At 39.9% G+C, this 18,195-nt stretch overlaps 1 protein-coding gene and 1 pseudogene across 1 annotated transcript in view; both read right to left on the bottom strand.

The window, feature by feature from the left end:
* Positions 1 to 991, bottom strand: part of LOC114890880 (serine palmitoyltransferase small subunit B) — a 28,075-nt gene extending 27,084 nt beyond the window's left edge. The window contains exon 1 of the mRNA XM_029214812.1: positions 949 to 991. The gene's annotated coding sequence lies outside the window, so the exon portion shown is untranslated. The remainder of the gene's footprint in view (positions 1 to 948) is intronic.
* A 560-nt stretch (positions 992 to 1,551) lies between these two features.
* The window catches only part of LOC114890333, a 54,434-nt pseudogene continuing 37,790 nt past the window's right edge, over positions 1,552 to 18,195 (bottom strand).

Below are 18,195 nucleotides of genomic sequence, written 5' to 3'. Positions count from 1 at the left end.
TTTAAAAAGCATAGAAATAATTTAGACGTGAAAATCAAATTATTCAAACCTCATTAGTTTTATGCACTAATCTAAAAAATTCACAAGCAAAACTGATCATGTATTTCTTAACTTTTGTTTAATTCAAAAGAACTACTGGGCCACAAAGTCTTGTAGAAAAACAATTTTCCCAACTTCCCTGGTGCATTTATTTGTAGTTTTAAGGCTAAGATTTACATTTAACAATTCTTCAAATTCTTTATTTGATCAAGGGCTGGGTTCATATGTTCATTGCCAACCAGTTGAATGTCATTTTAGTTGAAACAGATCTAGAATCTCTGCTCTTATCTAAACCCTTCTTTATTATACCACATCCCCACCCGCATGTCAAAGTTATCTATATGTACCTTTCTCCTTGGGTTTAGAAGTCTAGTTACTTATAAATGAACACAATCATCTTTAAGAAAATACATCCTGTGTAATAATCATGAAAAAATGTTAAAATGTATTCCTTGTTGGAAACTCTTCACATTTTGGTCAGTTGACTTGTGTGTATTATTGGCTCAAGTAGCTTATGGGCAAAAAATATAAGAGCATGAAACAAGATAAAGATGAATATTTAAGAATGAAATCAAGCACCTCCCAATGACATGTCTCTGAATAGTTATTACTGAACCACACAAAGATAAATAATGAAAGTAATTAACAAAGTAATTTTCTCTTCTTCTGGCTGGGAAAGTTTTAATAATAAAGTTTGACTTCTGTTGAGTGAAACATCTTAGTTTCTAACATAGTTAAAGGCAAATGGAAAAGCCCATTCAATTCTTAAAATTTTTAACGCAGTTAAATAATAAGCTGGTACATTGCATTATGGCTTGGTATTATTTTTTCCTTATAAAGACAGGAACTCTATCCTTCTAAAGCTACTTTACAGTTCAAGCAGATATTTGGAAGATGGAAGATGCTTACCTCCCAGTTGGGTGTATCTCCTTGCGGCTTAGGTGAGCACCAGTGCTTTGGCTTCTCCCCAACTGCTGCGAGCTTCCCACTGCGCTGGGCGCCTCGAGGCTCCAAGAGTTAGGTGTTCGGCCCCGCCCTCTGCACTATTGCTAAAACTCCAATTCTGCCAGACTGATTCCGGTGATTAATTATTGACAAAAGGAAAACACTCCCAGGCAAACTTGTGTCCAACCGCACTGCTCCCAACGACTCCTTCCAGAAGAGAATGCCGGCTGCACCACTCCCCTCCCCCCTTGCTCTATGGTCCCAACTTCCCACACGCTGCCACTCTCAGTCCTGGGCGACCAGGCTCGTCCTCGGAGGAATGCAGCCCAGCGACTTCTACATTTTTAAATTTGGTTTTCTGTAGCTCGTTAGCACTTCTCCGGGGAAGAGCCTCTCAGGAGGGGGTGCTTTCCGGATGCAGGGGAAGCCGGGGCTCTGAGAGCAACGGAGCAGGCTAAGGCGTCGCTGTCACCTCCGGCTGCTGCAGTAAAACCCCGAGTCGCGGCGGGGATGGGCAGGAGGGGGTGGGGAGGCGCCCTCCCCCTCGCTCGGATCGGAGCCCCGACGCTACCGGAGGGGCACGTACTTCGGTGGTAGTGGTGGGAGCGGGCAGATAAACAGGAGGCGAAGGTGGGAGCTTTGGGGCTTTAGCCTAAGCCAACGTCAACCCGCCCAGGGAAAGCCTGCGCCCAGCATCCATCGATCTGCAGACTTCGGCAAGGGGGTGAAGCCGGGCGGATGCTGAGGACTGCGGTCTGAAACTCGGCGGCAGGCTGCGAAGTGAGCCCAGGGCTCCGGACCGGGGCGGCAGTCGGCCCAGCAGGCATCCCACCAAATTCGTCTGTCAAAAACGGAAGAAAACAAACCCTTTTAGCATTGGCAGTTAATTTTGGTGCCTTTGAACGTGCAAAACGCCTCTCCCCGCCCCACTCCCTCCATCCAGCACCTTCCCTCCTCCCCGTTGGCTGGGCGGTTAATCGTTGAAAGGCTGGACCCCCTCGGGGAAGCAGATGGAAGGATCGTGCCCAGCGAACTTGTGTGTGCTCACTCACAAGTGAAGAGAATTTGGGGCCGGACTGCGGCAGGAAGGCAAATTGGGGAGAGAGGGCTGGGAGGTTCGTTGCCTACACTCGCGGCGCAGGCTGCCGCGGCTCCCGGACCGGCGACCCCAGCGCTCGCGCTCGGCGCTCAATTATCTTCCCGGGGAGGCGCGGGACCGCGAAGAGCATCTTCCCTGAAAACCAGCGTCCAGAACACCATCGATTCCTTTTCTACCAAGGACACAGTGCTTCGATTGAACGCCGCGGCTGCTTGCTGAGAGCGCAGAGGACCTTGAGGCTCCTAGCCCCGATATCTCTGTAGCCGAGACTCTGCCCAAGACCTAGTGGGGTCCAGGGCGAAAGAGTCTTTTGATTAATGAGCATTCGGGCAACATCTGCCCGTCAGCCCCCATCGCCTAAGGAGGACACGTTGCACACGCTCGGCCTCATTGTGTTGAAGCGCGAATTTTAGCTGCGGGCAGGTTCCCGTTCACTTCACAACGCGCTTCCAGCAGGTTCCAACCTGCCGGTGCAACGAAGAGAGAGATTCATGTAACTGGGTGGGGGTTACTGCAAGCCGGGGGGAGGTGTCCCCAAAGGAAGCCGAAAGTGGTTGGGGCCAGGGAAGGGAACCAATGGAAACCGAGCACCTTGGAGCATCTGTGTTGGCCGTTTTACGCCGTTATCTTTTCTGTGTCTTGTATCTAAATAGTAGCAACCTCTGCTAATATTTTTTATTTACCACTTTATGTTGTTCACATTCCTTATCTTCTGGCTTCTCCTGACAAACCTTGTCATGTTGGCAGCACAAGTATGACCACCCCCATTGGGAGATGAGGAAATAGAAACCCTGAGGAGTGACTTGTTCAGGTCGCCAAGCCCCTACTGCGGTGGTGTCAGTACTATTTACACTGGTTTTTAGGTCTCATTATTCATTATCTAGTTTTCTTATCAGATTGTGACATGCCTACCCCCATACTCCCCGTGATTGTACATTTGTGGGAGTATAGAAATAGGTCTCTTCCTGCCCAAAGTTTGTGAAATGGCTATGAGACCTTGCAATTATTTGAACTGTAGGTGGGGAAAAACTGCTATAGCTTGCAGAAGCATCTAGGCCATTAAAAATCATCTTAAATGACATATGTAATATAACCACACACAGATACACCTTTATGTATATCTTTGCACCCCCAAATGGAGAATAGGTTTTTTTTTTTTTTAATAAATTTATTTATTTATTTATTTTTGGCTGTGTTGGGTCTTCGTTTCTGTGCGAGGGTTTTCTCTAGTTGTGGCAAGCAGGGGCCACTCTTCATCGCGGTGCGCGGGCCTCTCACTGTCGCGGCCTCTCTTGTTGCAGAGCACAGGCTCCAGATGCGCAGGCTCAGTAGTTGTGGCTCACGGGCCCAGTTGCTCTGCGGCATGTGGGGTCTTCCCAGACCAGGGCTCGAACCCATATCCCCTGCATTGGCAGGCAGCTTCTCAACCACTGTGCCACCAGGGAAGCCCCGGTGTGTTTTTTTTTTTATTACAAACAGAACATTCTCAAAACTTAACTAGATCACAAAATAAAGATGGACACTTTTTTTTTATTAGATAGACACATTTTAAGTGGCAGAAATCATACACAGCTCATTTCCCCCGATTGACATAGCACAATTGGAAATTTAAGAATACTTTAAACGTAGGTTAAAGGGAAACACAAATGGGAAGCTACATTAGAAACAGAAGAAAAACAAAAATCCTACATAAAATCAGGAGAGTATAGAAAAGCCATACAACGTTCAATGTATTTATTGCAAAACAAGGTACAAACCAAGAAGCTCAGAAGAAATTACAAAAAATTGTGTTAACTCATGTTAAAAATAAAAGCAGAGGGCTTCCCTGGTGGCGCAGTGGTTGAGAGTCCTCCTGACGATGCAGGGGACACGGGTTCGTGCCCTGGTCCGGGAAGATCCTACATGCTGCGGAGCGGCTGGGCCCGTGAGCCATGACCCCTGAGCCTGCGCATCCGGAGCCTGTGCTCCGCAACGGGAGAGGCCACAACAGTGAGAGGCCCGCGTACTGCAAAAAATAAAAATAAAATAAATAAAAGCAGAAATTAATGAAATAGAAAAATAAAAAACAAGGAGAACTGATCAATGAAATAAAAAACTTATTTATTGCAAAGAACAAGAAAAAATCAAGAAACAAAGGTACAAGCAACATTAGAAAAGTGGTATATAGCCACAGATGAGTTGGATATTAAAAACAAAACAAAGAAAAGATAATATTATTTTTCCTACAGAGAGGATCCTCCCTTTGTGCTGATAACTAGAAATAGTGAGATAACAAATGGTTAAGACATACCACAGCTTATAGAAAAGGGAATAAGATTTGAAGAAGCAGGCAAAATTTTTTAGAATGTAAGAATGTTAAGAATATAAAGTAATTCTAATTGTATCAATTGAACATTTGGAACCAGGCCTTTCATCATCATTATCATAAAGCAGCTGTTGAAGAACTAAAGGACACATGCTTGCTGGAGTAGAAAACTTTATAAAGTAATCAAAGTTAAAAGTAATAAAAGACTATATGCTCTCAAGGTAACCTGGGAGGTTTGAGGACAGATATTACAGGGAAAAGAATAAGATCACTTTGTAAAATCTGTATTTATGACCCAGAAAGTTTGTTTGGAATATCTCTGGAGTTCAGAACACGGAGAAGGAGAAAGGACATGATGTGAGAATCCACTGAAAATGACCAGCCTGAAAATGGTCTTACCTCCAGGGGACCAAAATTAATAGCCTGAAATGTGAGTTTTCTCAAGCTCCAAACCTGCCCAGGGTGGCATGGTAGAAAGAGTATGTACTTTGGGGCAAAGTCTGGTTCTACTAACATCTTTTCTACTAAGAAACTGTAGTCTGAGACAACTTGTCTAGTATTTCTGTACCTTAGTTTTCTCATCTATGAGGTGGAAATAATATTGCCTCCATGGGGTTCTTCTGAAAAATTAAAAGAGCCACTGTTTACAAAGTAATTGTATAGTTCTCTATCTCCCCCACTCCCTACTCCTCCCCTCCCTCCCCCAATTCCTCCTTCTCTAAACACCATCTTTCAGGATCTCCTCTTCTGTCCATTGACATCTCTCCTACTTTGTTAGTAAGACTCTACCTTCCTTCCCTTCCTTTCAGTGACCCAGCTACCTCCTCCATGACTTTTTAGCAATTACGAATCCAAACATCATGACTGAGTACCTTTGGAATGCTTTGGAGAGACACCCCTGAATCTAAAAATACTCAGCCCCTCTCTTATAAAGTGAATGGCAAAAGCAGGATTGCCCTTCCTCCCTCCCTTCCCCCTCCCTCCCTCCCTCCCTCCCTCTCTTCCTTCCTTCCTTCCTTCTTTCCTAATTCATATATTTTTTGAGTTCCTATGTGGCTGTGTTCTAGCAGAATGAGTGTCATTGCTCCAAATCACTGATTATAATTTAAGAGAGATGCAGTGCTTAGGCTGAAGTCTTTAATGGAAAGACCCTAACATTTAACCATTCTTACTTTTAATATTAGAATAAAGATCATAATAGTAATGAGAGTCAGTAGTTTATTCTAAAAATTGGAAAAGCAGTATTTCATTAAGGGACTAATTGTCTGTCCCATTAATCATTAACAAACATATGAGATGTATCATAATAGGCACAATTCTTGACCTTAAAAGCTGTTCTTAGCAATAAAGAGACCCCAAGAGAACAACACAGAAATTCCCAGAGCAGCAGTAAGACCAGTTTGACAAAGGTTTTCTGAAGAATTTATTCTAAAGCAGCCTCAAATGCTGCCTTTTTATACAATGTCCAAAGTGTATCTACATCTATTTGGACAAGACAGAGAAGACAATGGAATATCAGAGGAATCAAGAGAAAAGAAACTAACTATATCAGCAATATCTCCCTTTATGTATTAACTCTTATTCTCTTCTATTGATCTTATTATCAGAAGGGGGAAAAGAAAGAAAAGCAGTAACAGATGTGAGTATTTAAAAGCAAGAACAGAAATTTGAAGCAAATTTTATTTACTTCTTTCTGGTTTGCTTTCACTACGTGCAGATTAACCTTCCTTATTTTTTTTAAACATTGTTAGATTAGCACTACTTATTTTTATGATAGCGTGACAAAAAAAGTGATGCCTTTCATTTCAGTAAACAATGTTGCCCTCCATCAGCCACTGGAGCTGCCCCACTGATGTGCCCTGAGGGGAATTCAGGATGGAGAAAAACAGGATACTGGCTCTAGATAATTAAGATGCATATTAAAGAAATAATTTCAGTGAGCCCAGACTCCTGCATCTTCCTGTACATAGAAAAGCACTAGAATCATTAACTTGAGAAGTCTGGGGGGTTTTTGTCTTTTTTTTCTTTTTGATTAGCAGTAACTTTTGATGTTCTACTACTTGTTTTTTCCCAGCAAAAACTCCTATATATCCTGGCTCCTCACTTACCTCTTCGGAACATTTCTTCAGAGCTATCTGAGAGGTTGTCTACCCAGGCTATAGTCCTCAGTACAGTCACTGAATAAAACATAACTTGCAAATTTTAGGTTGTGTGTTTCTTTTTTTTTTTTTTTTTTTTCCTGTCGACAGTGGCATAAAATGTTATTATTCTCCCAGAGTAGAACTCTTCATAACACTCAATAGATTTGTAAAGATATTTGAAAAGATTGTCATATGTTAGTGAAACTTACGTATTTTGGTCTTCGCTGAGTCACCAACTAGCGGTATACCTTTGGCTAAGTCCCTTTAGTAATTTTATATTTATTTATTTCAGAAAAAATGGATAATTCTGCTTTCCTGTAAAATGGAAAACATTTTTTTCCCTTCCTGGCTATGTTGTTGTAAAGATGCACCAGATATCCTTCATTATCCTATCAATTCTTTTGTTTCAGTTTCCCTCTATTAACATAGAATTTTATTTTCTTCATTAATTAGGCCTGTTCGTTTAGAAACAAACAAACAAACAAAATAGGAAAGTTGTATGGCTGGGGTCTTTGAGCTCTCTGCCAAACTTCAAAAGAAGAATAATGATGATAATGACTATCATTTATTGAACTACAGCCACCAACGTTTTCCATAATCATCTCTTTTTCTTGCTACAAGTTTGCAAGGTAGGAGCTTTTATTTTATTTTTATAGACAGTAAACCAAGAATCAGAGAGGTGGTAACTTTTTTTAGGTGACACTTAACCTGCTGTATTGTGCAGGTTAAGAGAACAGATGTTGGAGCCAAACCTCCCATATTTAAATCCCAATGTGACCACTTTCATGAATGAGGAGAGCTAACTTAAATCTCTCTAAAGCCTCAGTTTCCTCATCTGCCATAAAGGATAATAACCATATTGAATTATTTATGTTAATATGCAAAAAGCATGTAGAAGAGAAAATGTCCTATAAGTGTTCACTACTATTGTCTAGAGAGTTCAATGAGATTATAATTCATGTAAATCAGTGCAGTGTCTGGCCCTTAGACAATGCTAAATATGACGATTTCACTTTTAAAATACTTTATTTTTATAACGTGTATAGTTTTAAACTAGTCTGTCAGGAATATGATTAGTCCCTCCCTCCTTCCTTTTACCCCTCCCTTCCCCCACAATTCTTCCTCCCTATCTTCTCCTCGTCCTCCCTTTTTGTGCCCATAACTATGACTCACTCAACTGTATTGTCTATGAGCTATTTTTTTTTTCGGAGAGACCCATTGTTTACCCTAATGTTTCAGACTAACATAAAACATACTTTAATTCAGTATCACATATTCAGGAACAGAACTCTTTACTTCCCCCATCTTTTTAAAAGAATTTTGCTAAAACAGTAGTTGATAAAAAAATAAGAATGTTCAGGTTTAGAAAGTAGAAATTAGCTTAGAGATGAAAACTTCCTATTTTTGAGAAAGATTGATGGATTAAATATAATAACGAGAACTCCCACTATCTGAGATACGGATTGGTCTAAAGTGGCTGTATTAGCCAGGGTTTTCCAAGAAACAGAACCAATTATCTATCTATCTATCTATCTACATATCTATTGAGATATTTATTATAAGAAATTGGCTTACTCATGACTGTGGATGCTGAGGAGTCCCCATATCTAAGGTTGGCAAGCTGGAGACCCAGGAGAGCTGATGGTGTAAATTCCTGTCCAAAAGCTGGCAGCCCTGAGACTCCAAAAGAGTTGAATTTCAATTCAAGTCTGAAGGCAGGAAAAGATCAATCTGCAGCTCAAGCTGTCAGGTAGGAGGAGTTTTAACTCTTACTCAGACTTTTTGTTCTATTGGGTCTTCAACTGATTGGATGAGCCTTCAAAAGAATCCACTATAGGGAGGGCAATCTGCTTTACTCAGTCTATAGATTCTAAGGTTAATCTCACCCTGAAACACCCTCACTCATAGACACACTCATAATAATGTTTGAACAAATTTCTGGGCATCCCATGGTGAAGCCAAGTTGATACATAAAATTGATCATCACATTGGCCAAAAATTTTGATTGATCCAACCATTTTGCTTTGGATTTTGACATGTGACTGCATCTCTCCCAGAACAAACTTACTTCACCCTTCCTTTGCTAAGGGGTTTATTGCTTCTTTTAAGGCTTTTGATTTGGCTTCTTTTCTTATCCTTAATCAGTTTGAGTAAGACTCTTCAGCTACAATGAATAGTTATGTAATTAGAAAGGGAGGACTCCGGCCCCATCACTGCCTGCCCGCATTGAGTGAGTTGTCTCCCATCTTCAACAAAACCTCTTTCTCTGACTCAAATTCATAGCTGCTGTAATGTTGTGACATTTTTCTGTGGAGAATTTGGCATTCATTGTGAAGTTATTTTTAATTACTATGAAATTAAATTTTGGGGCCAGGATTGTATTAGGGATAAAAAGAACAAATCCAGAGTGAAAATAAGTCAACAAGAAAATGCAGATGTCAAGAGTAAACAACAGGAAAAGAAGCTCATGGAAACACAATGGCAACTGGAAATGAAGCCGTGGTCCTTTTTGGGTCATCTGTCCCAGTCTCTAATATCTAATCTAGTGACCTGTATTTGAAATTTGTATGACAGCTTTATGCGAGGCATCAGGAGAATTTGGTGAAGCATCTCACGAACCATGTATTAATCAACCAAGAAATTCTTCCCAGCAGGACTAGACTTTTAAATATCAGGCAGATACAGCATGCCATTACCTGTGTAAATTAAAACAGAATCTCACCATAACTAGCCACTAAAAGTTTATATTGACCACTTCATCTTTTTATTTTTAAAATGGCTGTCATTTTCTTCTACCTATTATTTTTTTTAAAAACAGCATTATTGAGATATAATTCACATACATTTAATTCACTCATTTATAAGATGCAATTCAGTGGTTTTTAGTGTGTCCACAGAGTTGTGAAACCATCATCACTACCTAATTCCAGAATATTTTCATGACCCCAAGAAGAAATTTCATATTTATTAGCAGTCATGTCCCATTTTCTCACCCCCACCTCCAGCCCTAGGCAACTACTACTCAACTTTCTGTCTCTATAGGTTTGCCTATTCTGGACGTTTCATATAAGTGGAATCATACAATATGTGGTCTTTTGTGAATGATTACTTTTATTTGGCATAACATTTTTAAGGTTCACTTATGTTGTAGCATTGTTACTGAGTCTAAGCTGATACTGCTCATGGCACGACAGGCTAATAATTGAGAGACGAGTTGCTGGGGCAAGGAATAATGGTTTTATTCGGAAAGCCAGCTAACCAAGAAGATGGTAGGCTCGTGCCCCAAAGAACCATATTGCCTCAGTTAGAATTCAGGCTCCTTTTATACTAAAAGGGGAGGGAGTAAAGTCAAACACTTCCTGGTTCCCATCAGCCTCCAAAGGGGATGTGTTCATTTCTTCCTCCCTGCAGTCATTCACAGCTGGACCTGGTCAGGATGTTTCCTGTGAGCTAAACAAAGGTATTTTAGCTTAATGCTCATTACAGAGGAAGCAGGGTTCCCAGCAATGGACCCTTATGTATAATTTAAGCTTATAGGCAACATCCCTTTAGTGATTAACTTGTAATAGAATACAAAATGTTCTTCCCTATTACAGCATGTATTAGTTATCCATTCATTTTTATTGCTGAATAATATTCTATTGTGTGACTATACCACATTTGATTTATCCATTCATCATTTGATGGGCATTTGAGTTGTTTCTACTTTTGAGGTATTGTGAAGGTTTTTGTACACATTTTTTGGTGGATGTATGTTTTTATTTCTCTTTTGTATAAACCTAGGAGTGGAATGACTGAGCCATAACTCAGTTTAACTTTTTGAAGGGTCATAACTCTGTTTAACTTTTTGAAGTACTGCAAAACTATTTTCTAAGGTGGGTGCACAATTTTACATTCCCACCAGTAATGTATGAAGGTTCCAATTTTTTTCACATCCTGGCCAACACTTGTTATTGTTTGTCTTTGTGATTATAGCCATTCTGGTGGGTGTGAAGTGGCATCTCATTGTGGTTTTGATTTGCATTTCCTTAATGAATCATGATACTAAGCAATTTTTCATAAATTAATTCATTATTTGACATCTTTAGACAAATGTATATTCAAATTTTTGCCCATTTTTAAAATTTGGTTATTTAATTGTATCTTTTTATTGTTGAGTTGGATATAAGTCCTTTGTCCGTATATAATTTGAAAACATTTTCTCCCATTCAGTGGGTTGTCTTTTCACTTTCTTTTTTCTTATTTTATTCTATTTATTTTATTTTGTTAACATCTTTATTGGAGTGTAATTGCTTTACAATGTTGTGTTAGTTTCTGCTGTATAACAAAGTGAGTCAGCTATATGTATACATATCTCTCCATATCCCCTCCCTCTTGCGTCTTCCTCCCACCCTCCCTATCCCACCCCTCTAGGTGGTCACAAAGCACCTTCACTTTCTTAATGCTGTTCTTTGAAGCATAAAAGTTTTTTAATAATTTGATAAAGTCTAATTTATCTTTTTTTCTTTGATCTCTTGTTCTTTTGGTGTTGTATGTAAGAAACCATTGCTAACCCAAGGTCATGAATATTTACTCTTATGTTTTCTTTTTGGATTTTTAGAATTTTAGATTTTACATTTAGGTGTATGATCCATTTAGAATTAATTTTTGTGCATGGTGTGAGGTAGGTATCCAAATTCATTCTTTTGCATGTGGATATCAAGTTGTCCCAGCACCGTTTGTTGAAAAGACTGTCTTTTCTCCATTGAATTGTCTTAGCACCCTTGCCAAAATCAACTGACCATTTGTATGGACTGAATGTTTGTGTCCCCCAACATTCATACTGTGAAATCTAATCCCCAGTGTGATAGTATTTTGAATTAGGGACTTTGGGAGGTGATTAGGGCAAGAGGTAGCTCCCTCATGAATGGGATTAGTGCCCTTATAAAAAGAGACCAGAGAGCTAGATAGCTGTTTTTTCATTCTGTGAGAACACAGTAAGAAGTCAGCAGTCTGCAATCTGGAAGAGGGCCCTTTTAAGAACTCAACCATAGCAATACTCTGATATTGGACGTCAGCCTCCAGAACAGTGAGAAATAAATTTCTGTTGTTTATAGGCCACCTAGTTTATGATATTTTTGTTATAGCAGCCCAAACTGACAACATAAATGTAAGGGATTATTACTGGACACTCAGTTCTATTCTGTTGATCAATATATATAGCCTTATGCAATATCATACTGTTTTGATTACTGTAGGTTTACTGTAAAAGGTTTTAAAATTGGAAAGTATTGGTTTTCCTGTTCTGTTCTTCTCTTATTCTGGATCCCTTGCATTTTCATATGAATTTTAGAAGCAGATTGTCAATTTCTGTGAAAAAGGCAGCTAAAATTTTGATAGGGATTTTATATCCCTTTCTACGGATTGAATCTATATGTCAATTTGGGGAGTAAGCCATCTTAACAATATTAAGACTTCCTATCCATGAACATGAGCTGTCTTTCCATTTATTTAGATCTTCTTTAATTTTTTCCAACAGTGTCTTGTAATCTTCAGTTTACACGTCTTGCACTTCTTTTATTAAACTCTTATTCTAAACCCCAAATATGAATAAAGCTTAGTAATGTCCAGGAATTATGTCTTGGTTAACCCAGCATCCTTCCTACCTGGCTTAGTGTCTTGCATTATGGTTGTCAATCCCTGTGCTTATTGAAGTAAATTGAGAAAATACATTTTATACTTACAGAAAATTCACAATATTTTTCCTTTTTATTACAGCATCCCATTAAGAAAACAGAACAAGTATAACCCCATTTAATAAGAAAGTTAACTGATGGACATATTAAGGCCAAGGAGGTTAATTGGCATGGCCAAAGATACTCGGTCCATGTCAAATATAAAATTAAAGCACAATTCAACATTTTCCTCTAGTATTGTATTAATTCTGAAAGCTTTTAGACCAAGAAGCATATTGAGAAGTTCAGGGGAAAATGGGGGATGGCACTAAGTGATTTTTATTGAATTACATTAAAAATGTATATTGTCATATCATCCAGCTCCTTTAGGGCTAAAATAAGGTTTCACTCTGGGGTGTATTTCTTTCTTGAACTTTTTAATTTAATTTAATTTTATTTTTGCTGTACGCGGGCCTCTCACTGCCGTGGTCTCTCCCGCCGTGGAGCACAGGCTCCGGACACGCAGGCCCAGCGGCCATGGCCCATGGGTCCAGCCGCTCTGCGGCACATGGGATCCTCCCGGACCGGGGCATGAACCTGTGTCCCCTGCATCGGCAGGCGGACTCTCAACCACTGCGCCACCAGGGAAGCCCCTTCTTGAACTTTTAAATTAGCAAAGTGTTTGCAAAAAGTCTTACAGTTATTTTCATGCCACATTTCAGTGACTCACTGATGTGAGGATACAAAAACCTTGACTTAATGAAAGTTAAAGTCTAACTACCATAGATGGAATTAAAGATGTGGCAAACCTTGTAGACTCTCTCTTCTACTTGTATTTCAAAGGTACAGATCTCTTTTACGAGTTGACACCTCCTAGAATGGTCTCTGATTCGGGCTTTAGAATTGAGCATCCAGTTAAGTGTATGGTTGATCATCTGATAAAGAAGCTTCTGATGGGATGAAACAGGTATTAAATTACTGTGATTGAAATGAGAGCAGTGTATGGGTATCTAACATTTATTGGGAACACTTGCCAATCAGGAAGACATTGTCAAGGTCAGGCAAATGGACCAAGAGAAGGGTACTAGCCTTGGCTACATGTTACTAATGTCACAACTCTCATTAGATAGGGGGAAAAAAGGCCCACTTAGAGTTTCTTGATGATGAAAACAGGAGGTGCATTAAGAGGAATGCCTGTTATCAAGAGTATCAGACGTTGTGACCTAGAAGAAACCATTGAGATTGACTGATGCTTTTCAGGTCTGAACTGGATGGATAATGATGGCTGTCTGGACCCCAAATGAAGAAATTTTAATTATAAATGGTTAAAAAAGAAATGACTTTATATTCCAGGAAGTATTCCCCGAGGTAGTCAGTAAAAATAATAGGATTTTTCTTCTCTGTAGGAAAATGTAAGTAGAGGGACAGGGGGGTTCTGAAATGGGAGTTAAACACAAAGGAACTTGTAGATGAAGAGGTGAGTTGAGTTGCTCTTAACCACATACCTGTTATCTATCAATTGTTTAAGAGTCAAACCAGTGAATATAAAGGAAAGGTAAACATTTAATGAAGGCCATGAAATAGACCCTAGGCAAATGTGGATGTAACATTTTTAATTCTACTATGTTCAGATCATTCTAGCGGTCCATGAAATTTGCAATTTTGCTGAGCCACAAGCTTGACTTCTGAATTTGATGTTGGAATGAAAGAGCAAGTTGCTTGTTAGGAAGTGACCTATCTAGTAAATAAGAGGTAATATTTAAAAAGTTGTTGTTTTGGTTTGTTTTAGTTTTTAATTTGCCAGCAGCTCTGGCAAAAATAGGTAGGGGGTAACATGAATACTTGCAGTAAAATATTTGAATTACTTGGGTTTTATTTCATGTTAAACTTATCTTTCATTAACATAGATAATCACATTTCTTTGGAGAAGATGGAGTGGTTCCACATTTCTATTTAGGAGTTTCCTAGAGATCACAAATAATAGGAAGGGGAAGACTTTTGTCATGAAACTGCATTTCCATAGTAAGCATCAAAGTTTAATTCAGGAGGAAATTAAATAAAAATTGCGGGAGTTTAATTAATTAATTAATTTATTTATTTTGCGGTACGGGGGCCTCTCACTGTTGTGGCCTCTCCCGTTGCGGAGCACAGGCTCCGGACGCGCAGGCTCAGCAGCCATGGCTCACCGGCCCAGCCGCTCCGCGGCATGTGGGATCCTCCCGGACCGGGGCACGAACCCGTATCACCTGCATTGGCAGGCGGACTCTCAACCACTGCACCACCAGGGAAGCCCTGGAAGTTTTTTTTTAAGTGGCAAAATTACAATCTAAAGTTAAATGTGTTAACTAAGGCTTCAGTTTTCTTTCTGAGTAGATTTCATGTTCATATATACAGATAATCTTGTTAGGATCCAACTAAAATTAAAAATTTCACAACACTAATTTAAAGTTTCATATTTGCATCCATGGCTTAATACACTTTAAGTTTCCTCTGACTGTTTTAAAATGTCCCTTTGGTATCTCTAGCAGGTGTTTTAGGTATAAAACACAGTTCTTTCTGATCTCAAGCCCAATCTGAGGATTGTGGGATCCTCAGCGATTGAACAAGTCATTTAGGGTTATTCTGGAAAGTTACAAAATGTTATTACAGCTATGAATACCTATGATGGTCTCATTCACTCATTAATTTATCCAATTAATATTTATTGAGAACTTATGTCCAGCTGTGCCCACTCTGGCATACAGTGGTGACAAACAGGCTGATTTCCTCCCTTCACGGAGTTTTATTTTTGTGACGTGAATTAGTTGAGCAATTTTGACTCCCTTCCAAGCCTGTTTTAGATACCATAGTTTTGAAGGATTTATTTTAAACAATAATCCTATCGTTGAAGAATAGGTCAGGAAGCCAGGTAAAGTTGCTCTGAACGAGAAGTCTTGAAGATCTCTGTCTTCACCTTTTTTTTCTCCACATTTTTTCCCAAAATTTTATTTTGAAAAATTTGAAATCAGCAGACAAGTTGCAAGATTCATATAATTAATACTCATAAGGCCTTCAATTCACCAATTGTTGACATATCTTCACCTTTTTTTTAAAAAATTAATTTATTTTTGGCTGCGTTTGGTCTTCGTTGCTGTGTGTGGGCTTTCTCTAGTTGTGGCAAGTAGGGGCTCCTCTTCGTTGTGGTGCAAGGGCTTCTCATTGCAGTGGCTTCTCTTGTTGCAGAGGATGGGCTCTAGGCACTCGGGCTTCAGTAGTTGTGGCACGTGGGCTCAGTAGTTGTGCTGCACGGGCTTAGTTGCTCCACAGCCTGTGGGATCTTCGCAGACCAGGGCTCGAACCCGTGTGCCCTGCATTGGCAGGCGGATTCTTAACCACTGCGCCACCAGGGAAGTCCATGTCTTCACCTTTTTGACGACTGTCATACTTACATCTCCTAAGAGCATCGTAGGTAAGAATCTTACAACATAGGCTGATGAGAAGTTAAATCAAACGGTTTCTAAGACCCCTTTCAGCCTAGGATTTGGTGAATTGGTGATAAACCAGGGAAGAGGGATCTCCCCAAAATGACCCCAGGAAAACACAGAAACCCCCTAGAATGTGCCACTTAATTCTATGTAAATGTAGTAAGCTCTAATGAGCAGCTCTAGGTTATGTCTATCGCACTATTGACCCTTGCTCATCCTTTATCATTTTGAGCAAAGAAAGTCTGGAGACTAATGGAAAAGCATTATAGAGCTTTTATTGATCTCTGCTGCTCACTGTGAACTGGAGCTAGAGACTTGTTAAGCTAAATGAGCTCAACTGAGACTCTGGCTGTCAACGTTTACACAGAACCTGTGCATTAGCCTCTGGGTCTGCAGGGGTTTTCTTCTGATCAGGCATAAACATTGCACATGGAAAATTTTGACCTGGGATTTCTGGTAGTCATTAAGAAAAATAAAGTATGACCTTTTACTTTTTAGTGAAATATAGCAAATTTTGTTGTGTGTATTTCAGAAATAGATATGTTTAGAATTTATTATTATAAAGTGTTTTTCTACTTTAACATTTGGTAGCATTTCCTCATGGTTAGTAAGTAAAATTATAACCTCATGCTTTGTTGAGTGGGCAGTGTTAATCTCACTTCAGTGTCCTTTGTGGTTGGAGATACTTAAGCAGAAGCTTGGGAGGGATTAATATTACAGGGCAGTGATTTTCTTTTTTTGTTTTATAAATGTATTTATTTTTGGCTGCGTTGGTCTTCGTTGCTGTGTGCAGGCTTTCTCTAGTTGTGGTGAGCGGGGGCTACTCTTCGTTGTGGTGTGCAGGCTTCTCATTGCAGTGGCTTCCCTTGTTGCGGAGCATGGGCTCTAGTCGTGTGGGCATCAGTAGTTGTGGCACGTGAGCTCAGTAGTTTTGGCTCATGGGCTCTAGAGCACAGGCTCAGTAGTTGAGGCACCCGGGCTTAGTTGCTCCGCGGCATGTGGGATTTTCCCGGGCCAGGGATCAAACCCGTGTCCCCTGCATTGTCAGGCGGATTCTTAACCACTGCGCCACCTGGGAAGTCCCCAGGGCAGTGATTTTCAAAGTGTGGTCTTTAGACCGGGAGCATTAGCCTCACGTGGGGACTTGTTAGAAATTCCCCCTGCTCCGGGTGGTTCTGATGCGTGCTAAAATTTGAGAACCCTGTAATAGGAATATAAGCCTTAGATCAGTACTTCTGTAGGAAGAAGAAGAGGAAGGAGAGTATCAGAAGCCCCTGGGTTTCTTCTTTTCTCAAGCTCACAGTCTCTCTTCCTTTGCCCCTCCTTCTCCTCCCATTGTTGCACAGTGAGCTGTTACTCTGAGAACCTGACACACTCTTTGGAGGCTTTGGGGTGAATCTTTGGACCAGAATGAAATTTTCTAGGCGATGCTCAATCATGATGGTATCATGTCCTGACCTTGTGACCTTTTTAGGGTTTATAAAGTTCTGTTGTCTTTGCATTTACTATAGATACACTGATAGCCCCAACTGCTACTATGAGTTAGACAGAAATAGTAGATGTACGTTGTTTTACAATCTTGAACTTGCTTCTGCTTGCCGACCTTTCCTAGAAAAGTTGAAAATGTTCCACTCTTTTCTGAAATAAAGGTTTAAGTACTGTTGTATAATGCCTTGCACTTTGGGTTTCTCACCCATTGAGAAAAGACAGTGCAATGGTTGGGCTGATCACGTGGCCTTTGAATCCAGGCTGCTTGGGCACAAATGCTGGCTCTGCTACTTGCTCCATGTGTGACCTTGGGAAAGCCCTTATCCTCCTCTTGGTCAGTTTCTTCATTTGTAAATCAGGCTGGGAATAATGTCTCCCTTTTACTAAGTTTTAAGCATTTCATGCCTTAATACATGTTAACTTCCTGACACTTGATAAATACTCAATAAACATTAGATATTACTTCTATGACTATTGTGTAATGAGAAAATTACCTACAACTGAGAAGATAACTAATTAGAGCAATAAGTGTGACTGGAAAATATATATAATCTGTCAGGATAGAGTAAAGAAGCTATAGAGTCAGACACACACAGGTTTGATTTCTTGGTATGTGTCTTCTGGCAAGTAATTTAGTCACATCCAAGCCTGGATTTTCTTATCTCTGAAATGGAGATAATGCTTTCTGCTTTGCAGGGCAGTTGTGAGCAGAAACAAGAACATTTTGGAAGAGGCTGGTATACTCAATACAAATGGCATTATTCTTTTTATTGCTGCTTGCTTTTCTCGAGCTAAATTTTAAATAGCAACTTCCCTTTCCTATGGAAATGTAGGGAGTCTGATTTAGAGGAAATGTGTATGTGCTGTGGAATGGCCCATATGCCACTTTGCTATTAGAATATGACTCATTATTTCTAAACTTAGTGTTGCTTTATTTGTATGCTATTTGCTTTTCTCAGAAATCCCTATGTTCAGATCCAATCATAAACTTTGGATAATAAAAGAGAGTAACCTCAATTAAGTGCATTTTTTTGGAGCCACCACACGTCACTCATATGAG

The sequence above is a fragment of the Monodon monoceros genome, unplaced genomic scaffold (assembly GCF_005190385.1).
Source record: "Monodon monoceros isolate NGI ecotype Baffin Bay Population unplaced genomic scaffold, NGI_Narwhal_1 Super_Scaffold_11, whole genome shotgun sequence".
Taxonomy (NCBI): Eukaryota; Metazoa; Chordata; class Mammalia; order Artiodactyla; family Monodontidae; genus Monodon; species Monodon monoceros.
This window is presented reverse-complemented; position numbering and strand designations above follow the sequence as displayed.